This window comes from Ascaphus truei, chromosome 8 (assembly GCF_040206685.1).
Source record: "Ascaphus truei isolate aAscTru1 chromosome 8, aAscTru1.hap1, whole genome shotgun sequence".
Lineage (NCBI taxonomy): Eukaryota > Metazoa > Chordata > Amphibia > Anura > Ascaphidae > Ascaphus > Ascaphus truei.
In genome coordinates, this window is record NC_134490.1 from 3,300,050 (window position 1) to 3,326,584 (window position 26,535).

At 46.1% G+C, this 26,535-nt stretch overlaps 1 long non-coding RNA gene across 2 annotated transcripts; it reads right to left on the bottom strand.

Annotated features, from left to right (window-relative positions):
• Positions 1-1,772: 1,772 nt before the first annotated feature.
• Positions 1,773-25,791, bottom strand: LOC142500860 (uncharacterized). Of its 2 annotated transcripts, none has more exons than XR_012803316.1 (3): positions 25,425-25,791; positions 2,535-2,611; positions 1,773-2,144 (listed from the first exon to the last, which is right to left on the bottom strand). It is a non-coding gene; the product is annotated as an uncharacterized LOC142500860 (long non-coding RNA). The 2 variants fall into 2 exon arrangements; XR_012803317.1 differs by lacking the exon at positions 25,425-25,791 and adding an exon at positions 17,020-17,101.
• Positions 25,792-26,535: the final 744 nt, after the last annotated feature.

Consider the following 26,535-nt stretch of genomic DNA (forward strand, 5'->3'; position numbering starts at 1 on the left):
TTAATAAGGGGATCAAAGGAGCCATCCTTTCAATGGGTTCAGTGCATGCTGTTATGATCTGGTGAATCTTTGGGAATCTCTGTTCCTTTGTAACCCCCTCAGCACCGAAGGGAATGTAGTAACGTTTAACCCCTCGGTTGCCAGAACCATGTAGCACTTCAAACATAAAAAGGGTTGTAAAGTTCAATCCCGCTAAGCGACACGTACTGCAGTGTTATTAGGGGAAACAGCGTATGTACATGTATATCTTTATTTATATTGCTCCATCCATGTACATAGCGTGTCACAGCAGTAATACACGTGATATCATAATCTAACACATAGTGGGAATAAGGCCTCAGACATAAACATAACATTAGGAAAAAGGAGTCCCTGCCCCGCAGAGCTTACAATCTAAGTGTTATATTCTGTCTTTATATCTCCGCTCTCTGAATGACACTCTGGGGGCATCACCCTGGGGAGACAGACGGGTGTTTGATGCTCTCCACTCCTGGGGGTGCGTAGGGTTGTGTTGCAGAGTACCCCGTGTATGAGACACTATCCTATATCATGATAGGGAGCTGTGCACTCACGGGTTAATAAGAAGAACATTCTGATGTCATTAACCCCTTTGATGCCAAAGGGGCTAGCAATGCATTGCGGGCGTTATTAAAGTTTTAGTAAATGCCTGTTGCTCTGCAATCCAAATTATTTCCGTAACTGCCTTTGCCGTCCAGATTGCACTTGAGGGAAGCGCGGGGAGAAATATATATGATTTAGTGAAAGCTCGATCCCAAAACACGTCGTTGGCCTCTGACCCCCTCCCATTTAAATATTTCAAGCTCACCAACAGACCCCAACGCACAGAGCAATTTTTATTCCTTCTCTCCGATTCCCCAAACATCTGCTCAGGCCTTCGGGGAGTCGGAGGATAAAGCAGGTGTTTTAGGGCCAAGCCAGAACACATGACAAAAAGCCGCTTCAGACAATCTATCATCAGACGTCGGGCGGCTCCGATGACTCACGGCGCTTGTTAAACTCTCTTAGGTGACGATGTACGCAGACAGTGCTTTTTAACCTTGAAGGGGCCTTACCTCTTGCCATATTTTTTTGTTTGTATTGATAAATGTAGCAGTTATTTACCATTGTAAGGGAATGTAATTATCTAAGCTGCCGATCGATCCGTTCTCCCGTGATCGATCGGCGAAGATCCGGCTTCCCCGGGTACCCAATATGGCTGAATATTAAAAAAAGGAGGAAGTGCAGTGATTTTCTATATGGCTGCTCTAGTAGTAACCCAAGGGCGCGTAATACATTCAAACTCATTAAAATGAGCATTTATTGTAAAAAATATATCGTGACTCAGTGGAACCGCAGTCCCTCTCATTATAAATATTATAAAAAATATGGCAAGACACAAAACGTGTATGTTTCCTTGTCATGCTATGTGCATCATAACTCCTATTACTTCATTTAACTCCTTCAAAGCTGATTCTTAAACTTTCATGACCACATCTTACCTCTCTAACTCCTCCTATTGCGCCATATTATTATTCCCCATTGCTTTGTATTAGCATCCTTTATAACGCTTCCTTAACGCATCCCAGTGCTTTCCAACTCAATTAGGGCAAAATCTAATGCCGGTGGAGGCTCCCTGTGACGTTGAGCAAGTCACTTTGTCAACCTGATGCTCAGGCACCAACAATTAGATTGTAAGCTCTATGGGTTAGGGAGGCATCACACCTGTGCAGCGCTGCTTAAAGTGTATTGTTACCTTTATTGCAGACCAGTATGGTTACAAGCACCCAGCACTACACCTTGCAAAGGTGAAATGTGAAAATAACCATTAAACAATGTCTGTGCCCTGCTAGGGAGCAGGGTAATTGGATACAGATGGGATACACTAAATGAAAGAATTTAGCAGAAATCTCAGTGGAATGGCTAATGGGAGAGAGACAGAATAGGAAATTAAAAATTATTCAAAGCAGATGGACTCCTCTTTGAGTTTTTTTTCCCTCTCTCTCTCTCTCTTTTTTTAATTTTATTTATTAGCGCTGCAAAAAAATTCCGAGCCTGTTTATTTTCCATCGCGCTGAAAAATCCGGCGGGGGGAGTCCGGGGCTCTGTCATTTTTCTGCGGTTCGCCATCCGTCAAAATTTGGGGCCTGTTTGAAAAGAATTTATGGAGATTTCCGTTACCTGATTGGTATTTTGCGCAGCTTCTCTGTAACTGGCGGAGAGAAAAGGGCTGATTTCCCCCCCCCCCCATTTATTTGAGGATTTTAATTAGTAGTTTTACATGACAAAAAGAAACCACAAACGCACAACTGCGAGCGGAGTCTTTGTGGCAGTGAAGGGGTTACAAATAAAGTGAAATTGTAAGTCTGAGGGAAAATTAGGGGTACTCCTGGGGTGTGAAAATAAAAACAAATGGTGTTAAGCTACAGAATTTCTTTCTGCTGATGCCCTCTCGCCAAATACTGCCTCCCCATCCCTCTGTAATACTGTCTCATTATCTTCTAGCACCATCACTAAGTGTGCATTAGGTTACACACCTGCTGCCTGGCATCAAACGGGGAGAATTGTTACAGAGTCCTCTGGAAAACTTTCACAGTCACAGTGGCTTCCAGGCCTGGGAAATGACAGAAAAGGAACATGCTACATTGTGTCAGCCTAATAAATACCACGAACATATCTTCAAATACTCGAAAGCATCCTGTGGCTGAAATGCCTGTACAAAAGTGGTGGTACTTAGCTGAGGGGGCACAATCCTTTTTTTAGAGGTGCAATTCCTGATAGCTGACCGACAAACAATATTTTTCAAAGAATGTAACAATCTGTTGTGCTCCTTAAAGAAATGTAACCATGCTTAAAGTTAAAGTTTGATTGCTTTTGTTTCCTTGGAAATTAACAATGTATTTCTATTTGGGGGATCTGGATGGGAAGTGTTTGTCAATCAAGTGTTGTTCTTTTACCTGTATTCCACCCGGTTCTTATCAGAGAGACAATAAAGATAAGAGAGGGGGCTTTGTCCGTGCAAACTCTTGTTGAATACACAGTGACATCACACAGTGACATCACACAATGGGTAAAGCAAACCCCTCCCAAGTCCCAGCTCACCCTGTTTATAAACTAACTTTAAAAATTAATTTTAAAATACTTATGTGTTGGATTTTGGTCAAAATAAAATTTTTAAAAAAGGGCGTCAGTCACCAGTTTGGTCCTGGGATGGACTGGCCATTTAATAAAAACAACAGGTCGCTTATCATTCAGAATAAAAAGGAAAGTTTGTTTCACTATAATAAAAAAGCCCATTCGTTTTCCCATTCTTCCTTTACAATCCATAGTACAAAAAAAGATGCTTTGAGACAGTGCTACAATAACAGAGAGCAGGAGGGACCTTCGTAGCACAGTTGCCGCAGTATGAGACATCTTTAGCTGGCATTTGAAGGGGTTTAGAGCAGTTTGCAGGTTAGGGGGACAGTGAGCACCTGTCATTTCCAGAGACCAGTGTGCTGAGCATTCACCAGTCAAAAGTGTACTCAGTACAGCTTTATATCCCCACAGGTACTTATTCAGATGTATGATGGTGTTGGATATAATGCCACGACTTCTGCCATTTATTTAAACTTTGACTTCTTTTATTAATTCAAACAAGGGGGTGTAACTCCACAGGCGCAACATATCTGCCCCAGATTTCTCAGACACAGCCCACTGCTTTCCATAAATATCAGGCTGAATGTGCAAAGCAGGCAAAGAGCTACTCGGTTTTAATAATAATAATAATAATAATAATAGATACATTGAAGGTATTTTACATGTGTGTGCGCACACACACACGCACACGCACACACACACACACACACACTGTCTTTTTAACCCCTTCAGTGCTGGAGGAGCCCTATAATGCATTAATAGCATGCACTGGAGAGTTAGGGCTAGCACTGCAAACCGCTCTGTAACAAATGAAGGTGATTAAATGCCTTGCCCTATGGATGACTTCCTCAGCTTTGTGGCTGGCTGTTTTCACAGGTGTTGGACGGCACATGTTTCCAATCACTGACCTTCCCCCCCCCCCCCCCCCCCCACCATGTCCAGCAATAAAAACTTACTATAGAACATTCCAAGACCATGTAGGATTGATGGGACGTCCTCGGCCTCGCACCCCAAAAAACGAGAGAGACAGAGACACAGACGCACGCACACGCTCAGTCCCTCATGGGCTGAGGCACTAATTCAATCCAGAGAGGCCTCACTATTTGCAGCAGTCCAGTACTATCCAGAAACCAGGGATCTACCTTATCAAAGCATTCGCTGTAGCAACATCGCAGTGGCTTCTGGCTCCGCGGCAGTCTGTGTGGAGGGAGTATTGTGAGTAAGGACTCTCATAGCGGAGACCGCCTCCAGCCTTGCTGAAGCCCTCTATGTCTGGAGGCGCTGTCACCAAGAAGAACCAGAGGAATCCCTAAAAATCTGCCTGTCTTCCCCCACACCATTGCAGGTACCTCAGCTCTCCTGTGCCAAACAGGTAACCAGCACCACACCTAGCAATAGCCATGACTAAATCTCCCAAAGGGGTGGGAGGGACATGTGCTACAAATAGAGGCGCTGCTGAGATGGGCTGGCATTAGAGACTTTTGCACTGGCAGCCGGTAATTAAAGAGGCCGAGGCCGGCCCCCTGATGCTACCCCAGGGACCCGGGCACCCATATTGTAGCCGGACTGAACATTAATGGGGCGTACCATCCCCCCTCCCCCACAATGGGATGTTACCGGGGGAGAGCTGTTACCCTTCATCCTGGGTACCTGTGCACATAGACTGTGCAAAGTTGGGGCGAGCCCCCCGATGGGATGTTACCAGGGGAGCGGTTACCCTTCTTCAGCTGCTGGAAAATGGGCCAGGGCCTTCACAGTGGACGTGAGGACCCTTGGGTACCGATGATGCACAGACTGTGTATAAGGGACAGGACCTTTCTGGGTCTGGGGAAACCCGTGCACCAAGCACGACGGACTGTGCTTATGGGGGCGTACCCGTAGGAAAATTATCCCGGGAGCGTGTACCCCAACACACATCTGTTTTACAGGGGACGGGCCTCTCACAACGTACCGTGAGGGACCTTGTGCACTTTCTCAGGCTCTGGACTGTAAAGTCGATAAAGAGTATGAGGCGAGCCCCTGACGCATCCTCGGGGAACCGCGTAATTGTGTTCTAGCTCTGCAATGCTCCCAAAATGGAGTGCGTAGTGAAGCTAAGATGGCGCTCCCGCCAAACCAATGGGACCGCATGGGTTGAAGGAGGCCAACGCCCTTTCTGCAAAATCTTAGTCTGCAAAAAGTTCTGAAGAGTTGCAACCTTGTTCGGCGGCAAAGTGAAGCCACACACCCCATCATGACTGGCTCATCCGGAGCCTGGTCACTACTTGGTCCTTCCCACCCCAACTTCGTATTCCACCTCGGGGAGGAGGAAATGTCTTGTAACCAATCCAGGACTTTGTCTCCATGATGGGAGGAGCTTGCCACACCCTGTGTAGCTTCACTTCTGCGGAGCTATTGACAAGTGAGGAGCTGCTGCTAAGTCCTCTACTTTTCTACTGTGTCTACCTCATCTGCTTTGACCAACACCATGTCAGTTAGATCTTACGAACTATTCCTTGCCAGGAGGCTTCCTGGTGGCAACCGTTTATGGACGACAATTTCTACTGTGTGTATGCCCTCACTGCAGACTACCCAGGGAGAGGTCAGCATGACGGCCCAATGTCAAAATTGTGGCACACAATACCTGTGGCCTGCTCTTCCGTGCCCCCTGCAGAGGTGATGCTGCTGAGTGATCGAAATGCTGCACCTGCTGGTACGACCCCTGCATACCACACTCCACCGATACTGCTGATTGTCTCCGAACAAGCCCTACTATACTGGGAGGTGGCTCAAGGAAATGTGTACCTGGCTAGGCCTCCTATGGGTCTGTGTACCCTAGTACCTGGACACCAAAGTCCCACCATTCCTGTACCTGGGATGACCCCAGCGTTACCGATGACAACGGTTCCAGAACTGGAACCAATGTCAGCTCGTCTGGCGGGTAAGTCGACTGCCCCGGGGGTATTGTGTGCATCTCCTTCGGTGGTGCCGGAGCAGGCCTGCTTCGTGCCGATTACCACCATGGGGTGCCAGACGTCCCGACATCGCGGCCCGGAGGATGTGTCCTTACTGATGTTTTCGTCTGATAGAGAACCCGGTTCCGAAAAGCGGCGAGATTGCGACGTTCGTCTTAAAGGCCGTGGTACGTCACTGCCAGCGCAGAGCAAAGGCTTGCCTGGGAGTCTCGCGAGCTTGGCTATTTCCGATGACGTCTTAGAGATGACTGTCGTGTTGGATGCGGAACCTCCTTTGTTGCCTGCCAGAGCAAGTACCGGACGGTGCTCGTCCACATCTGCTCCACTACAGACCCCAACCCGGGGAAGAAGCCGGCGTGGATATTTTCAGAAGATCCCCGTACCGTCCCCTAGAGGTCGTCGCCGACCTACAGGGACAAATCATGGACAGGTCATGGACATTACTAGGCCCAACTCACCGGCCCCAGTTGTCCCTGCCCCATCACCAGCCCATGTCCCTAGCCCCTCACCATCCGCTAGCGGTAAAGGAAAGGCAAATCCAGAGCGACACAAACAGGATCTTCCTGGGTCCATACCATTGATTCCTAACCCTAGTATCTCGGCCCCTGATGCTGCTATGTTTGTACTAACTACGTTCCCTTGCGTGTCCATGGACTTGAGAGACTCGGATTTTGCGGGGAAGGATGGGTGGTCATCTGGGTCTGAAGGTGAAATACCTTATGCCAGCCGCATTCCTGTGAGAAAGTCTCCCAGGTTGTTTACGTCATTTAGGGACTCATCACTAACCAGATGTCTGCTACTTCTGCTGTGTCCTCCCAGATGGACACCAGGCACAGTAGTCCACATGAGTCCCAGGAATCCCTCAATTGGTTGGACCCAATGTTTGAGGGTTATGCCCCTAGTCTTAATAGAACGAGACTGCTATTGGTAAATGGTGCTATTGTGGGAGGAAGGTACCTCAGCTCTCCTGTGCCAAACAGGTAACCAGCACCACACCTATCAATAGCCATGAATACATTTCCCAGAGGAGGGGTGGGGGGGCAGAGGGGAACATGTGCTACACCTAAATATGTCATTTTAAAATTCTGTGTACCCCCTTTGTACCGCGCTGCGGAATATGTTGGCGATAATAACAATATTAATCTCTACAATTTTGGGATTGCAGCTGCATTCTTTGCTCCTTATTATTGCAATTGTGTTGGGGGAAATAAAGCAGCCGGGGCAGAATACAGAATGTGGTTTAGTTAAAAATAAACTAAAAAAGTTAACGTTCTGTTTTCAATTCTAATAAGCTCTGATTCACTGGAAATACACCCGCTCCAGGGGGAAATAACAGGCATGTTAAAAAACAATATTTGCACATATCTGTGCGATGCTAAAGCTTACATTTAGACGTACGTACTGGTTCTGAATAAGGGTGCATCCACGTTGCCGCTATGCGTGTTTAGTTCATTAAATCTCAATGTGTCTGGCCACTGGCGCGCGCTCGTGCCCGTACACACACGGACGCTAGGCGAGACCTTCAGCGATCAATCAGCGTAAGTCACTTCCCGGCCACGCCCCCAACCACACCCCCCGCTCGTGCATGAAAAAATATGCCGGCCAGTCGAGCGCTCATGCTTGGAGAGTTGGCGACGTCACCGCTCTCAAGCATGAGCGCGCTCAGCGGCAGCGTGGCCGCAGCCTTAGTGTAGGTTCATGGCAGGTAGTGACTCCTCTCAATGGTCTTTCTGCGTGCTTTCTATAACTATAACAAGTCTGCTCAGATACACAAACACATCTTGACGCAGAACATCTGAAGAAGGTCTTTTGTTGTTATGATAAATCTGTTGCTGTTTTTGCACTCGTATTACAAGAGCTTTGGGCTCAGGAAACTCTGAAGTTGAATCCTTCTTTGTATGTACAGAGAAAATACTGTGCAAAATGTACTTTTTTTTATGCTACTGTTGCATCAAGACAACATCGCACTTCATGAAAAATGAATTCCATTATCCTGAAATCAGCCACAGTGTCGCTACTTTGTTAATGGCATTCCAACCAACAGAATGAGTACACTTTAGAAGAGTTGATGATTATTATTTTGTAGGTATATAAAATAAAAGGTGAATGACTTGGTGGCTGTCATTATCCTCTCCATTTGGCCAGTGATGTGGGTTATACAAGCTGCCCTGGATGATGTGTCCAGACCAGGGGTCAGCTGTGGGTCTCTCATTTGTGTTTCATGGCTTGTGCTGTCTCTCTAGGAGGTGAGCTATTAAAAACACATTATCCAGGGGAAGAGAGTGACATGGCCAAATGCAGGCAGTGTGAAAGCACCGCCTGTAATCCTTCCCTTTCTGTCCAAGTCTCCCCTGTTTCCAAGCCCCCTGCCCGGGCCAGCTGCTTCCTTCTTACAAAACCCTCTCCCCCGGCCAGCGGTGTTAGTTTGAGCTGGTGCTTTGCCCGTTCTCCCCCCGTCTCGTTAGGAGCAGTAATGCCCCCCTTGATGTCTGGCCAATGCCAGGGCTCGGGCTTCTACAGTCCAAACCCATTATCCCAGACCGTTGGATGGAAGGCCCAGAAATCGGCTTTAATGGAAGTGACCGCCCTCTGCAGCTGAACGAGGCAGGAGAGAGCAGAGAAAAGCATCCCAAACTATGAGCCTTAAAATGTTCTCCACGGACCACTTCAATCAGGATAGTCCGGCAATGACACAGACACTGACCTTCACCAACACAGGCCGGGCATTGCACTCTGACCTTGGGTGACCCCTTCTTCATGCATTCAGGATGACTTCACTTGCTGTTTTGGGACAATAAACAGGAATGTTATGGGGCTTCTATTCCAGGCTGCCATCTCACCCATTATTTCCCCAAATTTCATTTTTCCCACCCATCCCTAGATGTTCACGAAAAAGTGGTATTTTTTTTATTTCCTATTATTGGCTGATTGTTTTCTCTTTGCCTCACACTGGCAGTCGCCTCATTCTGTCCTATTACCGCCATTCAAATATTAGAGATTTCAGAGCAAAAAAACAATTCCATAAAAAGGGAGCAATCATTTCTCTGCCTCCAAAGGAACAGGGGCCCAGAGAGGTTTTTACTCCAATTCTATTTTCCTTTTCAGTATTCTGCATCACGGTGTGCTATAAACTATGTATATTTCCTGGAAAATATTGTTGAGATAGGCCTTTCCTTTTTATATCAGATCAGTATTATTATGAAGCAACTTGCTGTGTGGTTCTTCAGATGGAGGAAATATTACCAGGGTGCTAACGTTCGTGCTCAAAAAACATGTGATGATGGTGTCAAGATGTATCAATGTCATGCCATCAGCATGATGTCATCAAGAGGTAGCAATGTAATGCCATCAGCATGATGTCATCAAGAGGTAGCAATGTCATGCCATCAGCATGATGTCATCAAGAGGTAGCAATGTAATGCCATCAGCATGATGTCATCAAGAGGTAGCAATGTAATGCCATCAGCATGATGTCATCAAGAGGTAGCAATGTAATGCCATCAGCATGATGTCATCAAGAGGTAGCAATGTAATGCCATCAGCATGATGTCATCAAGAGGTAGCAATGTCATGCCATCAGCATGATGTCATCAAGAGGTAGCAATGTAATGCCATCAGCATGATGTCATCAAGAGGTAGCAATGTCATGCCATCAGCATGATGTCATCAAGAGGTAGCAATGTAATGCCATCAGCATGATGTCATCAAGAGGTAGCAATGTCATGCCATCAGCATGATGTCATCAAGAGGTAGCAATGTCATGCCATCAGCATGATGTCATCAAGAGGTAGCAATGTCATGCCATCAGCATGATGTCATCAAGAGGTAGCAATGTAATGCCATCAGCATGATGTCATCAAGATGTATCAATGTAATGCCATCAGCATGATGTCATCAAGAGGTAGCAATGTAATGCCATCAGCATGATGTCATCAAGAGGTAGCAATGTCCTAATGCAGTGGTTCTCAACCTCTTTTTTTAGCAGGAGCGCCGATGGAGGATTTTTTAAATCTCAGACCACCCCTGTTCATCTGACCTCACTCGCCCCTTCTCGCTCACCCGCACAACACTCTCCCTCCCACCTAAAACATGTCAGCTGCACAGCGGGTGCTTCTTGCGCGGTCTGGGGACACAGAGGCTGCGATTCGCTTCTCCTGTCTCCTGACTTGGAGAGGACAGGCAGATCACGGTATCGCGGCACTGCTATCTACAGCCTTTGCGGAATGCGTCGGCTGAGCAGAGGATTGCGGCACACAGGGGAACCCCTCAGCACCTTCGTTGAGAAACACTGTCCTAATGTCATCAATGTGTCTCCATTAACACGTACGAAACATGCTGCTGCCGTCAAAGCAGCGCCTTCGAAACATATTAACATAATGATGTCATTGGTGTGACATCATCAAAAATGAGAAACAGCAAAATGTAAGAAAGTGATATTGTCTTCAGTGTGGCCCAATAAAGACATGATATCATCAACCAGGAGTAGGATGTACGAGCAACACTATACAGAACCACCTTCTGGGCTCCCTTTTACATCACTATATCTGGTGGTGGTTTGCGCATTAGCGCGTTTGTAGGAAATTAATTGCTTTATGTGACTTTCACTGATGATCATTAGAGATGAGGCTGCGAGAAAAGCAAATGTTCTGTAAATACTACTGACTTCTATGTTTAGTCAGGATTCCACCCCAGAGATGGCTGCACGGGTATCTGGGAAGTATATGTGTAAAGCACTGTGGCATTGATGGGCGCTGTTGGGTTACAAGGTGTTATTATTGTGCCCGGGATCGGAGTGTTCTCTGACAGGGCTTGCCTCTTCGTTGGGTGACAGAGACAGAAGGAGGCAGGATACGTAGGACTGATACGCCCGGCTCTCCTTGAAGTCATCTCACTGATATTCCTTGACACATTAGAAGTGTCAGGGCAGGGCTTCTGATCCTGTACTTGACAACATGACACCGCAGGCTATGAACACAAGGACACAGGTTGAAAGCAACCCCCAATACAAACAGAATGCCATTAACACCACGGCTCCAGCACTGCCCCGAAAGTGGGGATAGCCACAGCTGTCTGTTCAGTGACCAGTACATCAGAATGATCGTGGCAAAGGGGCACTGAGATCGAAAGAGGAGGGTCCAAAATTCAGAGACCCCCCTTTTATTTATAACAGAAAAATTACCATCAGGGGGTGAAATGATGTTCCAAAATGAGACATTTATAATAATGTTTTTTTTATCCCCTTGCCTGAGGAGCTTACAATCTAATATGTAGTGCCTGAAGCAGAGGGAGTTAGCCAGGTTCAGAAAAAAAAGTAGAGGCTTGGTTTATTAATGAGTGTCCCACTTCCAAGACCAACGCCTTAGTCACAAGTCCCCTTCGATCGGCCTGTCTTAGATATTAAAAAGATATTCATACTTTTTCCTGCTCTGAGCAACATAAAATAACATTTGTGAGCGAATAATATGAAATAAAAGCTTTGAATTCCCTCAATCTGGGAAGTTAATGGGGCACTTGGTATTCAGATAAGCCATATAAAAAGATCATGCTACAATGTAATGAGGTTTGTTTAATGCATTGGACGGCTGCGTGCATTGCAGGCTCTGATTGAATAAGCACCTTTTACAGGTGTATAATAAAGGCTGTTTATTAGGCATTATAAATTGGGCTGTGGTTGTTTAACAGCTGTTACTCATCAAGTAGAACAGAGACCTTTGGATGGTAGTACCATGATGTTGATGGAGAAGCAGATATGTCAGAGGAGTTACGTACTCATTAAAACATCACGGCAGCAAAACTAGGGCAAAAAAACAGATTTAAAAAATGCAAATCCCTTTCCGTAATTAATCGGGAGTTGTTTTCACACCAGGTTTGATAAGTTTATCCCCACATGTGCTGGGTGTCAGGCACAGAGGTACAAAGTATCACTTAAATCCTCACTTCTATCCGAGCAAAGAGGCAGGTAACCTGAATATACCCCAGTACCTCAGTTATTTTGGGCTGTTAATAAAAAAATTTCAACATCATAAAGCCCAGCGGGGAAAAAATTCTGCAAGACGGATTGAAACTATTTAGCAAATACAGTGACTTCACTTCTGCAGTTACACTTCAATTATTGGTGCAACCACATCTGGGGTGGAATCTTAGCAGCGTGTACTCTCTCCAAATGTTAACTGTAACAACTACAACGGAAAAACTAAGAACTGGGCGGGCCCAAGCACAGCACCCTTACTTATATCCCTTCCTTGAGGGGTCCCCAAAATGGCAGCACCCATCTAGCTCTCTTGGGGACCTCCAAGGCCACGATTATAGTAGACGCGACGGCGTACATGCGATTTCTCACACTGCGCGAACAAACTGCAGCAGCCGTTATCGGGCCGGCTGTAGTGCTCGCCGGCGCGATGCAGAGCGACTGCGCGGCAGATTTACAAACTACAAATGATTTCGTTTTTTTCGCACGACGGCCGCTTCGCGTGAGCAGTTCTGCCAATGAAGGCAAACCAGCCTTGTGACGCGTCCGCCACGCCTCCCCAATCGCTCCGTCATGCGCGCGCCCCTACTATAATCGCGGCGTAAGGGTTACCAAGACAAAACATAACTGCAACAATGTTACAAAACCTTTAGTTACACATGTTCCCATACCAACTACCATAAGAAAAGGATTTAACCCATAAAACTCCAAAACACAGACACATAATGTGCATGTATATAAATATATAAAGTCGAAAGATACAAGTATATATATAGTGTGAACATACGTATGTGTGTGTATATATAGCAAATGGAAATACAACTGTATGCTCATTTGCAGGTTTTAGGCAGGTCTGCAACCCCCGCCTTTCACCATTATCACCCAGCACACAGCACTTCCACTGCAGCAAGGGATTCTGGGAAATGACATGCAAATGAGCACACAGTGCCACTTTTTGCTTCAAAAACCATTTTTAACATGGTTCCCTATAGGCATATATATATATATTTAGACATACTTCCCCCTATGTGTTGTGCCTACAAAACCTCCTCAGATGTGCAGAAGAAATACCTGCCCATCACATTACGGGCGGCGTTGGTAAAACAGCCATGAAGCTGCCGCCTGACACAGTGCACAGAAAGTTAATAAGTCTGCGGTCGGCAGCGAATGAAATGGAAATGAGAAAATTCCACCCGGCCCTGCAAGCAGAGGGAGAGACTTCCAGCCCAATGTGTGAGCGGGTCCCATTACTAGGCGAGCGAGGGAGAGACAGGCGCTTTCCATGGCATCCTAAATGATTCTCCGCTGATACGAGAGGCGCTGCTGTGTGTTAGGTTAAAAGGCTTCATTGCATTTCCCCACGGGCCTGAACGAATTTATTTATCGCTCTTTATTCAATTTGTTCTTTCATCTAGCTTTTGCCTCTCAGATCCCCTCCGCTGATTCCAGTGAGCAGGAGGTTTTATTGATGGATTAACCCCTTCGTAGCAATGTGTGCTGTCCCTCTTTGGCTCCTAAAGGGTTCATATGTCACCCTAATTACTAGGTTCAGAATAATATTCACTGGGAATTTAGAAAATGGCCTGATCGCTGCACCATTGGAATCTCTGCATCATTTTGTCCCCCAAGAGCTGAACAAAATCCAACCTAGATCGCCTTCAAATTTCTCCAGCCAGTTTAGAATCTTACTTTAATAAGCCGTAGAATACACAATGTGTAAGGTCCCTCACTCTTAATGGGAGTTGTAAGTTTACTCAGCATATGAAGTAAACGCTCGGTCCCTGTTACAAACGCATACCTGGGAGCGCACGCTACTTGTATATATGGCAAGGCTTAAGGCACACAGCTAAGTAGGGCCCACTAAATTGTGTAATATTTCCCTGTAATCCCTCACAAATATAACCTTAATGCTGCTTCCACCACCAAAAATAAATGTGGTGGGTTTTTGGTCCCTGTTTACACGGAAAAATATGTAATTAACACACAAAACTCGCCAAATGCAGTTAGTTACTCTTCAAAGCATGATAGAGAAATGGCAAAAGCGCCCAAATGCCAGGCCAATGATGATATAATGCCGGAACCACCATCCAAAGGAAATCCGTAATCACAAATATAGAGTAGTGATAATGCAGCAACAATAATGGGTACAGTCCTCCTGAAGACAGGTAGTGGGCAGTACAAGCCCACCCACGATCAGTCTCATTGGTAGGTTCCCCTAAGTTAGCAAAAGTACTCCCGTTCCTTGGTGTGGGTGGCTGGCTGTGCAGCTTCCAATGCTGGTACACAGGAGTAAAAAATTGGGAGGAGCGCACGAACCGAATGGAGCAGGAAAGGACCCAGAATCAAAATATGTAAAAAGGGTACTTTATTGTGTCATGAGACCCATCCAACGCGTTTCGAACGTCACAGCGTTCTTTATCAAGTATAAAATACAATGTGATACCACCTAATAAATACCCTCTTACCTGCATCCAATTTGCGCCAAAACGGCAACGTGATGACGTCATGACGCAATGCGCAAAGACTTGCGCATGCGCAGAACGCCACCGCGCGGTCGAAGGGCGGAAGTGTCTATGCAGGATAAGAAGAGAGGCTAAACAAGTGAGGGCAAGATGAATACAGTAGCCTTAATAGGACAAAAGGGGTCCGAAGACCAGCTCAAGTAAAAATGATAACTAATAATCCTCTACACACCATAAGGATAAATAAAGGACAAGGAAGAAAAGGAGAAAAGGAAAAGAAAAAGAAAACACTGTAAGGCATATAAGAATCCTAAGAAATATACAATACAAACAATATTAAAAGTAGTTTAAATTTAAAAACAAGAAAACATTGATAACTAGTAAATGGAGATGACCAATATGACACAATATACAATAATATTAAATCATCAAAAATATAACTAATTAAGATGTCAGATAGTAATATGTGGACTTAGAACATAATATATAAAAGAAACACAGAAAAAAAGATAGAAAAAAACCAGGAAAAATATATATAAATTGAAAAATATATATATTGAAATTCCAGAAACATATTTTATGAATAAAAATTCCTTGGTTCAACAATGATCTAAACCTACAAGAAATGGGCTAATTGCCATTCAATATTTAAACCCATAGGGAAGCGCGTTCTAAGAATAAAAATCCAATACGCTTCCCTAATAAATTGATACGGTCACCTCCTCTAGGTCTGTTATATTTTTGATGATTTAATTTTATTGTATATTGTGTCATATTGGTCATCTCCATTTACTAGTTATAAAAGGTTTTCTTGTTTTTAAATTTAAACTACTTTTAATATTGTTTGTATTGTATATTTCTTAGGATTCTTATATGCCTTATAGTGTTTTCTTTTTCCCCTTTTCTTCCTTGTCCTTTATTTATCCTTATGGTGTGTAGAGGATTATTAGTTATCATTTTTACTTGAGCTGGTCTTCGGACCCCTTTTGTCCTATCAAGGCTGCTGTATGCATCTTGCCCTCACTTATTTAGCCTCTCTTCTTATCCTGCATAGACACTTCCGCCCTTCGACCGTGCGGTGGTGTTCTGCGCATGCGCAAGTCTTTCCACATTGCGTCATGACGTCATCATGTTGCCGTTTTGGCACGAATTGGATACAGGTAAGAGGGTATTTATTAGGTGGTATCACATTGTATTTTATCCTTGATAAAGAACACTGTGACGTTTGAAACGCGTTGGATGGGTCTCATGACACAATAAAGTACCCTTTTTATATATTTTGATTCTGGGTCCTTTCCTGCTCCATTCGGTTCGTGCGCTCCTCCCAATTTTTTACTCTTCAAAGCATGCAAATTTCAATTAGGGCCCAAAGACAATACTTATTACTTTTTAGATTTAATATACAAAAATAGTACAGTGCTTAGTTTACAGAAAAAACTATCTTCCAAGAAAACATACAGTACAATATATGCAGACAGTTTCATAAAAATAACGGGATAAGCAAACCTAAATCCTATACGGTACCACATCACAATATCTGATTACTGCAAGGGGTCGTGGAGAATGGAATATGAGAATCCACGTGTTTTGTTGGTATCAGAACACTCGTCTGTTGAATTCCAAATGTATATTCTAAACGCATGGTTTTTATCCTAAAAATCCTCTGCATTGAGGACAGAATAAGCCCACATTATGGGCGTGTCCTTAACCCCCCACCCTCGTCAATCTCCAGTTGTACCTTTTATAGCTTGAAAAGAAAAGAAGGCATTTTTTGATTCGAAAGAAAAGCTGGAGTGTGAAAAATGTCCCGTATGTTTATCCCCACTGCTCCTAGAATAACGTGACTCATATCAATGTGTTGTGGTGAGTTCGCTGCATGCAAGGAGACTATTTTTCGCCGGCTTGCGCCCAAGTTTGGGAGACAAACGGATATCTCACCTTTGCAGCCTCGCAATCTGGATTGTTTAACATCATTTAATTTGTCCGATTGCAAATGTTTGTTATTCTTGCGAACCCCGTTGTGAGCGCCCCGATAACTTTATACTTAGTACATTTACACAGTCATATGGAATATCTCCCTGGCTGCACCCCCTGGCCCTTCCAGAACACTGAGGAATTCCTTTTAAGTTATATTAAAAGGGTCTTTGCTTATTTCTACAGTCAGTTTTGACTCTTGGTTTCAATATCCCCCATTTTCCAAAACCAGGCTTTACGCCGCCAGATAACCTTACTTTCGTTCTAGGAGATATTGGCGTGGCCGTTTCGCCGTGACCGAATGGTCGCCGGCGCTTCACCATAACTTAGAACGCCGCCGGGCACTTCGCAAGTGCCTTACTCTAAAACACCTTAAATTAACTCTCTACCCTAACCGCTATACCCCTTAGATTAACCCCCTACCCTAACTGCTAAAACCCTCACATTAACCCCCTACATTAACTACTAAAAGCCCTTAAATTAGCCCCCTACCCTAACCACTAAAATCCTTAAATAAACCCCTTACCCGTAACAGTAGTAACCTTAGAAGTGGCCGGCGGAGGACCGGCTGCGGTGGCGGGGCGTGGGGCGTAGCGCCGGCAGCCTCTTGGTCCCTGACCTGCCATAAAACAATACACGCATGTTTAAGTTGTAACTCGCAGCTCAAGTTAACACTTTGTGTGCCAGTTTATTAAAACACTGATCATTTTGATGGCCTTATCATGATAGTCCCATTGTGAGAGGAGAGGTGGTGGAGACACTACGATTCACCTAAGAAATGCTGCGTGCCTCCTACGTCCCATGGCCCAACAAGTCCTTCTGCGAGTACCCCAAACAGCAATGATGCCGTGAGCTAGGGGCTTATTGAGGCATTTAATGGGATATCCGGAGAAGTTGTAGAGAAACCCTAAAGACGTGGCCTCATATAGCCTCATCTCCTTATTAAATAAAGATTACAAAGTTAATGCTAAAATACTTGCAGGCAGACTGAAATACCATCTTCAGACAATAATGTCAACCGGCTAAACTGGGTTTATGTGCGGCAAAAAACAGAAGTCTAACCTCTATCCATGGCTGTTACACAATATATTTAAACCTTTAGAGATGGGAATTCATTGTCCCCCTGCCTATTCATCTTAGATGCCAAGAAGGTCTTTGACATGGAAGTAGGGGACCCTCTATATATACGGCCATGCTTCACTTTGGTGTTGTAGGTAATTTTGTGATAGCCATCAAATACATATATAACAGACCTATAGCTTGGGTGCTTGATGATGGTACCTATGCAGAGATGTTTTAACTAAGTAAAGGTTGCTCACTGTCCCCTTTATTATTTGTGATTTTTTGTTTTTTAACCTCTGGTGATACCTGTATATCTAAGGAAAATTCAAGAAATAAAGGGGATTACAATAGGTTAGCAGAGTTCACAATTGCAATGTATGCAGATAATGCACTCTTATTAAAAACCTGGACAAGGTCTTTCCTCTTATCTCAAACTCCCTGTTGATTTAAAAACAAAAAATTATGATATCAAACCAGAACGGTGTGAAGGGTTATCACTAATCTGCAAATCTCTCAAGAACTGGACATTTATGACCGGAGATGTTGCAAAATATTGTTTACCAAGTATTAAAAGTCAATGTGGAACGTCACTGACATTTTTGCAAAATTCTAATAAAACATGTTAATCTGTTGGAAATGTTGCACCAAAATGTGTTTTCGTGAATTTCCGAGCAAGATGAACTTTCATGAAAAAATATGCAAATATCTCTACATTTAAGAGAAATTTGTGAAAACCTTTGCAAATCTGACAAAATTCGCGCATCTGTTTTTTGTGACCTGCAAAAAAAAATAACACAAATGACAAATGCACAATTTTATTAATTGAAAGTTCACATGATATTTACTTAAATTTCTCTCATTTCCAGTGTTTATGGGGGGAAAAAAAAAGTCAAACAGGTTCAACGTTTACGGATATTTCAAAATTCGTGAGATTCGAAGAGTGAGCGGGGGAAAAGTGTATGTAAGAGAACATTGGAAAAGTTCACTATTTAGGAAACAAATCAAGAGAAAACCAGAAAACTTTGAATCCTTTTCATCAGAACTACGCTGCAAGGGAATGCAGGAAACTTGTATGTATGTATGTACTGTATGTCTTTATTTATATAGCGCCATAAATGTACATAGCGCTTCACAGTAGTTATACACACAGTAATCATATCAATAACAAATAATATAAATAACAGGTCATGGGAATAAGTGCTTCAGACATAGACGTAACATTTAGGAAGAGGAGTTCCTGCTCCGAGGAGCTTACAGTCTAATTGGTATGTAGGAGGAACGTACAGAGACAGTAGGAGGGCGTTCTGGTAAGTGCTTCTGCAGGGGGCCAAGCTTTATGTATCATGTGTCTAGTAATATCTACGGTGCTACTCATATGCTTCTTTAAGCAAGTGTGTTTTAAGGTGGGCCTTAAAGGTGGATAGAGAATGCTAGTTGGGTATTGAGGGGAAGGGCATTCCCGAGGTGTGAGGCAGTCACTGAGAAAGGTTTAAGACAGGAGAAGGCTTTGGATACAAAGGGGGTAGAGAGAAGACATCCTTGAGCAGAATGCAAGAGTCTGGATGGTGCATAGCGAGAACTTAGGGCTGAGATGTAAGGAGGGGCAGAAGAATGTAAAGCTTTAAAAGTGAGGAGGAGAATGGAGTGTGAGATACGGGATTTGATAGGAAGCCAGGAGAGGGATTTCAGCAGGGGAGACGCTGAGACAGATTTAGGAAAGAGTAGAGTGATTCTGGTAGCAGCGTTGAGGATAGATTGTAGGGGAGACAGGTGAGCTTGCAGTGGGGACTATTTTTTACAGAGAATTTTACAATAAAACAATGAATCAGAGTGAACAGGGAAAGTGAACTCATTCCAGCTTTCATTTCTTTTCAAAGTTCTCCCTCAAAATATTAGAGTGCTGGTTTAACCGACATCATAACACCGTATGAGAGCAAATGACGCTCATTTTACACACCCGCTGACCGCTAATACATATAACAAAGGCAAAAGAATGTCACTGCACCGAAAAGAAAGAATCCATTGTTACTTGTCTTGAATCTTTGCTTTTTTGGAAGTTTTCCAAGCAGGTGGTAGTGATATAGATGAGGCAACGGCAAAGAGCATCAGGTTGGGAAGGAAGTGAGACATTTGCTTATTTTGGGTGCTGTATAACCTCGCCGTGTCCTTCCTGGGGTTGATGCCAGGCTGCCCGTGAGGTGTCACTAAAACTGATGAATAGGGAATAATTCATTAAACTGTCAGCAGCGGGAGGTTTTTACCGTTTCCAGCAGCCCGTGTTAAACTCTTGGCAGCTACGAGGGAATGAAATGTAATGCTTAGCAATGGAAAGGCGGACTCTGCCAGGTAACAGTGGGTAACAAGGTAATGATACACCAGGTATAGTGAAAGTAGTAAACATCAGCATTACTCACTCAGGTTTCCCCAGCCAGCCTGGGATAGGCTCTGGGGATCGTGTGAGATTTCTGCGCGCCTGTCTTTATGGCGGAGGTTTAACGTTATTTGGGGTTATGTATTTATGTCTTTATTTATATAGCTCCATCCATGTACACAGCACTTCACAGCAGTGATACACGGGATATAATGGGAATAGGCGCTTCATAGATAAAAGTAACATTAGGAAAAAGAGTCCCTGCCCCGAAGAGCTTACAATCTAAGTGAGAAGTAGGGAGAATTTAGAGACAGTAGGAGGGTATTATGGCGTGTCTGCAAGGGGCCTGGTAAATGCCTTTGACGTGTATAGTATCGGACAACGGAGCTACCCAAATGGTTATGTATCAGTCTCCCGGCTGCAAAACGAAGCAAAATTATTAGCAGAAAACAGCAACAGATTTATCAAGGAATATAAATCTTATTGAAAGTGAAACTCTCCTTACCAGGCTCTAAAGGATTAGGCATGTATAACATTGGCAGGGCTCCGTATCTCAGGCCTGTGCAGGGTGCTGGGTGGGTGCTGGCTGGGTGTGAGTGTAACTACGTATATACAGTGGCAGGGCTCCGTATCTCAGGCCTTGCAGGGTGCTGGGTGGGTGCAGGCTGGGTGTGAGTGTAACTACGTATATACAGTGGCAGGGCTCAGTATCTCAGGCCTGTGCAGGGTGCTGGGTGGGTGCAGGCTGGGTGTGAGTGTAACTACGTATATACAGTGGCAGGGCTCAGTATCTCAGGCCTGTGCAGGGTGCTGGGTGGGTGCAGGCTGGGTGTGAGTGTAACTACGTATATACAGTGGCAGGGCTCAGTATCTCAGGCCTGTGCAGGGTGCTGGGTGGGTGCAGGCTGGGTGTGGGTGTAACTACGTATATACAGTGGCAGGGCTCACTATCTCAGGCCTGTGCAGGGTGCTGGGTGGGTGCAGGCTGGGTTTGAGTGTAACTACGTATATACAGTGGCAGGGCTCAGTATCTCAGGCCTTTGCAGGGTGCTGGGTGGGTGCAGGCTGGGTGTGAGTGTAACTACGTATATACAGTGGCAGGGCTCAGTATCTCAGGCCTTTGCAGGGTGCTGGGTGGGTGCAGGCTGGGTGTGAGTGTAACTACGTATATACAGTGGCAGGGCTCCGTATCTCAGGCCTTTGCAGGGTGCTGGGTGGGTGCAGGCTGGGTGTGGGTGTAACTATGTATATACAGTGGCAGGGCTCAGTATCTCAGGCCTGTGCAGGGTGCTGGGTGGGTGCAGGCTGGGTGTGAGTGTAACTATGTATATACAGTGGCAGGGCTCCGTATCTCAGGCCTTTGCAGGGTGCTGGGTGGGTGCAGGCTGGGTGTGGGTGTAACTACGTATATACAGTGGCAGGGCTCAGTATCTCAGGCCTGTGCAGGGTGCTGGGTGGGTGCAGGCTGGGTGTGAGTGTAACTACGTATATACAGTGGCAGGGCTCAGTATCTCAGGCCTTTGCAGGGTGCTGGGTGGGTGCAGGCTGGGTGTGAGTGTAACTACGTATATACAGTGGCAGGGCTCAGTATCTCAGGCCTTTGCAGGGTGCTGGGTGGGTGCAGGCTGGGTGTGGGTGTAACTACGTATATACAGTGGCAGGGCTCAGTATCTCAGGCCTGTGCAGGGTGCTGGGTGGGTGCAGGCTGGGTGTGAGTGTAACTACATATATACAGTGGCAGGGCTCAGTGTCTCAGGCCTTTGCAGGGTGCTGGGTGGGTGCAGGCTGGGTGTGAGTGTAACTACATATATACAGTGGCAGGGCTCAGTATCTCAGGCCTTTGCAGGGTGCTGGGTGGGTGCAGGCTGGGTGTGGGGGTAACTATGTTTATACATTGGCAGTGCTCAGTATCTCAGGCCTTTGCAGGGTGGGTGCAGGCTGGGTGTGAGTGTAACTACGTATATACAGTGGCAGGGCTCAGTATCTCAGGCCTTTGCAGGGTGCTGGGTGGGTGCAGGCTGGGTGTGAGTGTAACTACATATATACAGTGGCAGGGCTCAGTATCTCAGGCCTTTGCAGGGTGCTGGGTGGGTGTAGGCTGGGTGTGGGGGTAACTATGTTTATACATTGGCAGTGCTCAGTATCTCAGGCCTTTGCAGGGTGCTGGGTGGGTGCAGGCTGGGTGTGAGTGTAACTACGTATATACAGTGGCAGGGCTCAGTATCTCAGGCCTTTGCAGGGTGCTGGGTGGGTGCAGGCTGGGTGTGAGTGTAACTACGTATATACAGTGGCAGGGCTCAGTATCTCAGGCCTTTGCAGGGTGCTGGGTGGGTGCAGGCTGGGTGTGGGTGTAACTACGTATATACAGTGGCAGGGCTCAGTATCTCAGGCCTGTGCAGGGTGCTGGGTGGGTGCAGGCTGGGTGTGAGTGTAACTACGTATATACAGTGGCAGGGCTCAGTATCTCAGGCCTTTGCAGGGTGCTGGGTGGGTGCAGGCTGGGTGTGAGTGTAACTACGTATATACAGTGGCAGGGCTCAGTATCTCAGGCCTTTGCAGGGTGCTGGGTGGGTGCAGGCTGGGTGTGGGTGTAACTACGTATATACAGTGGCAGGGCTCAGTATCTCAGGCCTGTGCAGGGTGCTGGGTGGGTGCAGGCTGGGTGTGAGTGTAACTACATATATACAGTGGCAGGGCTCAGTATCTCAGGCCTTTGCAGGGTGCTGGGTGGGTGCAGGCTGGGTGTGAGTGTAACTACATATATACAGTGGCAGGGCTCAGTATCTCAGGCCTTTGCAGGGTGCTGGGTGGGTGCAGGCTGGGTGTGGGGGTAACTATGTTTATACATTGGCAGTGCTCAGTATCTCAGGCCTTTGCAGGGTGCTGGGTGGGTGCAGGCTGGGTGTGAGTGTAACTACGTATATACAGTGGCAGGGCTCAGTATCTCAGGCCTTTGCAGGGTGCTGGGTGGGTGCAGGCTGGGTGTGAGTGTAACTACATATATACAGTGGCAGGGCTCAGTATCTCAGGCCTTTGCAGGGTGCTGGGTGGGTGTAGGCTGGGTGTGGGGGTAACTATGTTTATACATTGGCAGTGCTCAGTATCTCAGGCCTTTGCAGGGTGCTGGGTGGGTGCAGGCTGGGTGTGAGTGTAACTACGTATATACAGTGGCAGGGCTCAGTATCTCAGGTCTTTGCAGGGTGCTGGGTGGGTGCAGGGTGGGTGCAGGCTGGGTGTGAGTGTAACTACGTATATACAGTGCAGTGCTCAGTATCTTAAGCCTGTGCAGGGTGCTGGGTAGGTGCTGGGTGCTGGGTGGGTGCAGGCTGGGCATGAATAAACAGATTGGAAAAAGATGGGCGCCAGGAACTTTTATTATACAAAAAGGTGCTTTTATTGACAGTCGTCTAAAACACTCCACAGGTATCGACATACGTTGTACTTTAAGAGAAACTCATGGCAAACAATTCTTTCGAGACTTAAACCCCCGGTAGGTCCCACTCCCATTCAGGGGAGGCCCATGCTTAGTGGCCCATTGCAAAGAGGGATTAGATACCGCTTGCGGGAGGACTAGTATCCAATAAGAACCTGCTAGATGGGCAGGTTCAAGGTGAGCGAGGGATCCAGTATCGGCGACCCTATGAGTACCGTGGCGGTCAGGCTGTGGTTGGGACAACCCTATGAGGATCGTGGCAATCAGGCTGCAGTTGGGACAACTTTATGAGACCAGGGTGGTTGGCATCTGTCACCCACAAACGTAGGTTTCCCGTTCCTTTAACAGGTGCTATCTTAAAGGGCACGTTCCTAACTGAAAATAACAAACGGTGACCGGACACACCTTCATACACATGACCATACACACAAACTTATTTCCAGGACTCACAGTGAGGACCCCAGACAGAACTCTGAAGAACCTGCTTCTAGAACATAAGGGGCGGCTATATATACGCTTACAGTGACATCATGCATCACATGGTGGGGAGGGGAGTAACCTGAGTGAGCCAACACATTTAACCCCTAAAGGCAATTAACCCTTGACACACAGTGATAAATCTGGCTCTGTTTTTACATTAAAACAAAAAAGAACTCGGGCGCTAACTCATATAAAGGACTAAATCAGAAAGAACTAAATCAGAAAGAAAAGAAAATAACACAATATTACCGTAACTACGGACGTAGCTGCCCTCCCCTTAGACAAGGGAGAATGAGGGCTGGAATGTAGCTGCACTCCCCTTACACAAGGGAGAATGAGGGCTGGAATGTAGATCAGAGTCTGCTGCAACCCCAACAGGATCGATCCAAGACCCTTAGTACTTACAGAAAAAACACATAGAAGGGGGAGCAAGGGATTAGATAATGAATAATAATAATAATATATGAATATATTATTATCTAATCCCTTGCTCATCCTTTTATGTGTTTTTTTCCTGTTTTTACATTGGTTGTGCAGTCAGGAGAGTTTGATAAATGACTCCTTACAGAGTGTCACAACTTTGTACCCTCACTCTTTGTCCAGACAACAAAACATGTAACACTGAAGTACTACATAAAAATATCCCATTTTATTTTATTCCATTTTCCCTGTTTCCTCCCCCTCCTCCCCCCCAATCTCATGTCGGGTACCCTAGGGGAAATGGTGTACTGGTTACTTGAGTATATGTGGTGCAAACCTGCTGGCAACAGGGGGCCCTGAGTCTCCCGCGGTGGTATGGGGGATGAGATCAGGACTGGCTTTCGAGGTATGGCTGAGTCATACTCACTCGTGGTACAGCGCCTCCATCTCCAACAGATCCCCAGCGTGGTAGGGAGGAATCTCTGAAGGAAAACCTCTTTGTGCAACTTCTCCCTGAATGATTCCAGGCTCAGGCGTGAAGAGTTCTTTAGCAAAGATATACTTTATTCCCTCCACAGGCAGACTGCCCATCATGCAGCCCGGTCTCTCAGCCGCTCAGCATTGGGTTGTCACCCGAAGGAAGTCCCTGGACACCACTCCTAGTCAGGGCCCTAGGAGCTGTCCTTGCTCTTCTCTTACTCCATGGTGGAGTAAAAGGAATAGTCTCCCCACACCACTCCCAAAGGGAGGGCCACAAAGCTTGCCAGAGCCCTGGCAGCTTGCTGGGATAGACTATCCTCTCTCAAGGGTGGAGAGGAACTGCTAAATTCAGGAAATGCTATGCAATAAGTAGTTCCAATAGGCACCACCCCTGTGTCACTGTAATTGGACACAGAGCCTGATGACACTATCTTCACTGCCTCACTGCACAGCATGTCTGTGTGGGGAAAACCCATGATTACTCCTGGCAAACCTGCCCTTACCAGGGATTACTGCACAGGAGGAGAAAGAACTATAGCCCCCAAACTACCCAGGGCTACATATATATATATACCACCAACCAGGCCACGCACGGCCGTACCCTCCAATGCTCCACTCCCCCACCCAAGGTGTGTGTGACAGCGCTGCCCCACTATAGTGTTTGAGTTGGTGCACTGACGCGTACCTGCCGGGTGATGCCACACCTGGGCGTGCTGATGCCACGATGCTGGGATCCACGGATCCGATGCTGATACTGCGAAGCCTCCGTTGGGTGGGTCCCTCGTGGATTGTACAACTGTAAACAATGTCTTTATTAATGTAGGGCGATCTGTGTCCTGGACCGCAGGCCGCAGCCACCGTGCGGCATCTCCCTGTGTCCCTAACACTAATATTGCTAAGCAGGGCAGGGTCCCTATCTGAGAGGAAAGTCCCTATCGCAGCCACAAACTATGTGGGAGTCAGGGCCTAGCTGGGGCATAATAGGGGGTATCTGGCCTAGTGCAGATTCCACTGACATCTGCACATATAACTTACTCCTTCCTTGTCCCAGCTCCAACTGCCACTCTCCTGTCAGCTCAAACTTCAAGCACACCAAAAGTTCAAATCTCCCCTCAGGAGATTCTAGCAGCCCTATTGGCTGTACTGTGTCATGTTTTCTGCACATGCGAGCACACAAACAAAATGGCGGCACCCTTACCTTACCCGCCTGCAGCAGAGGTGAGGAGAGCTAAAGGGAGGACCGGGCTACATATACAGTATATATATATATATGTCCTGGAACAAGAATTCCCATTTCTGCCCCCTCTGTTCACCCTCCCTCCTTTGCAGCTTCTGCCCGTCAGTTCCTTATTTTCAGCTGCATGTATTTTGCTCTGAACACACACACACAGTGCCTGTGTGATATATACAATGTTGCAATCCCTGCCTCTGTGCATGAAGTCAGTGAGTTGCTATAGCAACCTCTGAGATCCTTCTCAGAATGGGCTATTCTGTTTCCCCCCCCTGTCTTTGCTGACAGTTAGTTAGTCCCATCTCACTTCTAGTGTGACCCTTGCTCCTCACTTCCTTTTCCACCCAGGACACAGTGAGTACAGTACCTGCCTGCTAACTACTCCGACAAGGCCTTTATGTTTTTACCGTAGTCTAATCTCATACAAACATTCAGACAGAGAAGCTCTCTCTACTCACACTACACCTGCAAGTACCCCTCTGTTTTCTCCTTCTGCGATAAAGTGAAGAAAGACAATAAGGACTTGTTATGCTTTGGAAGAGGGAAGACATGAGTTAAGCTATCT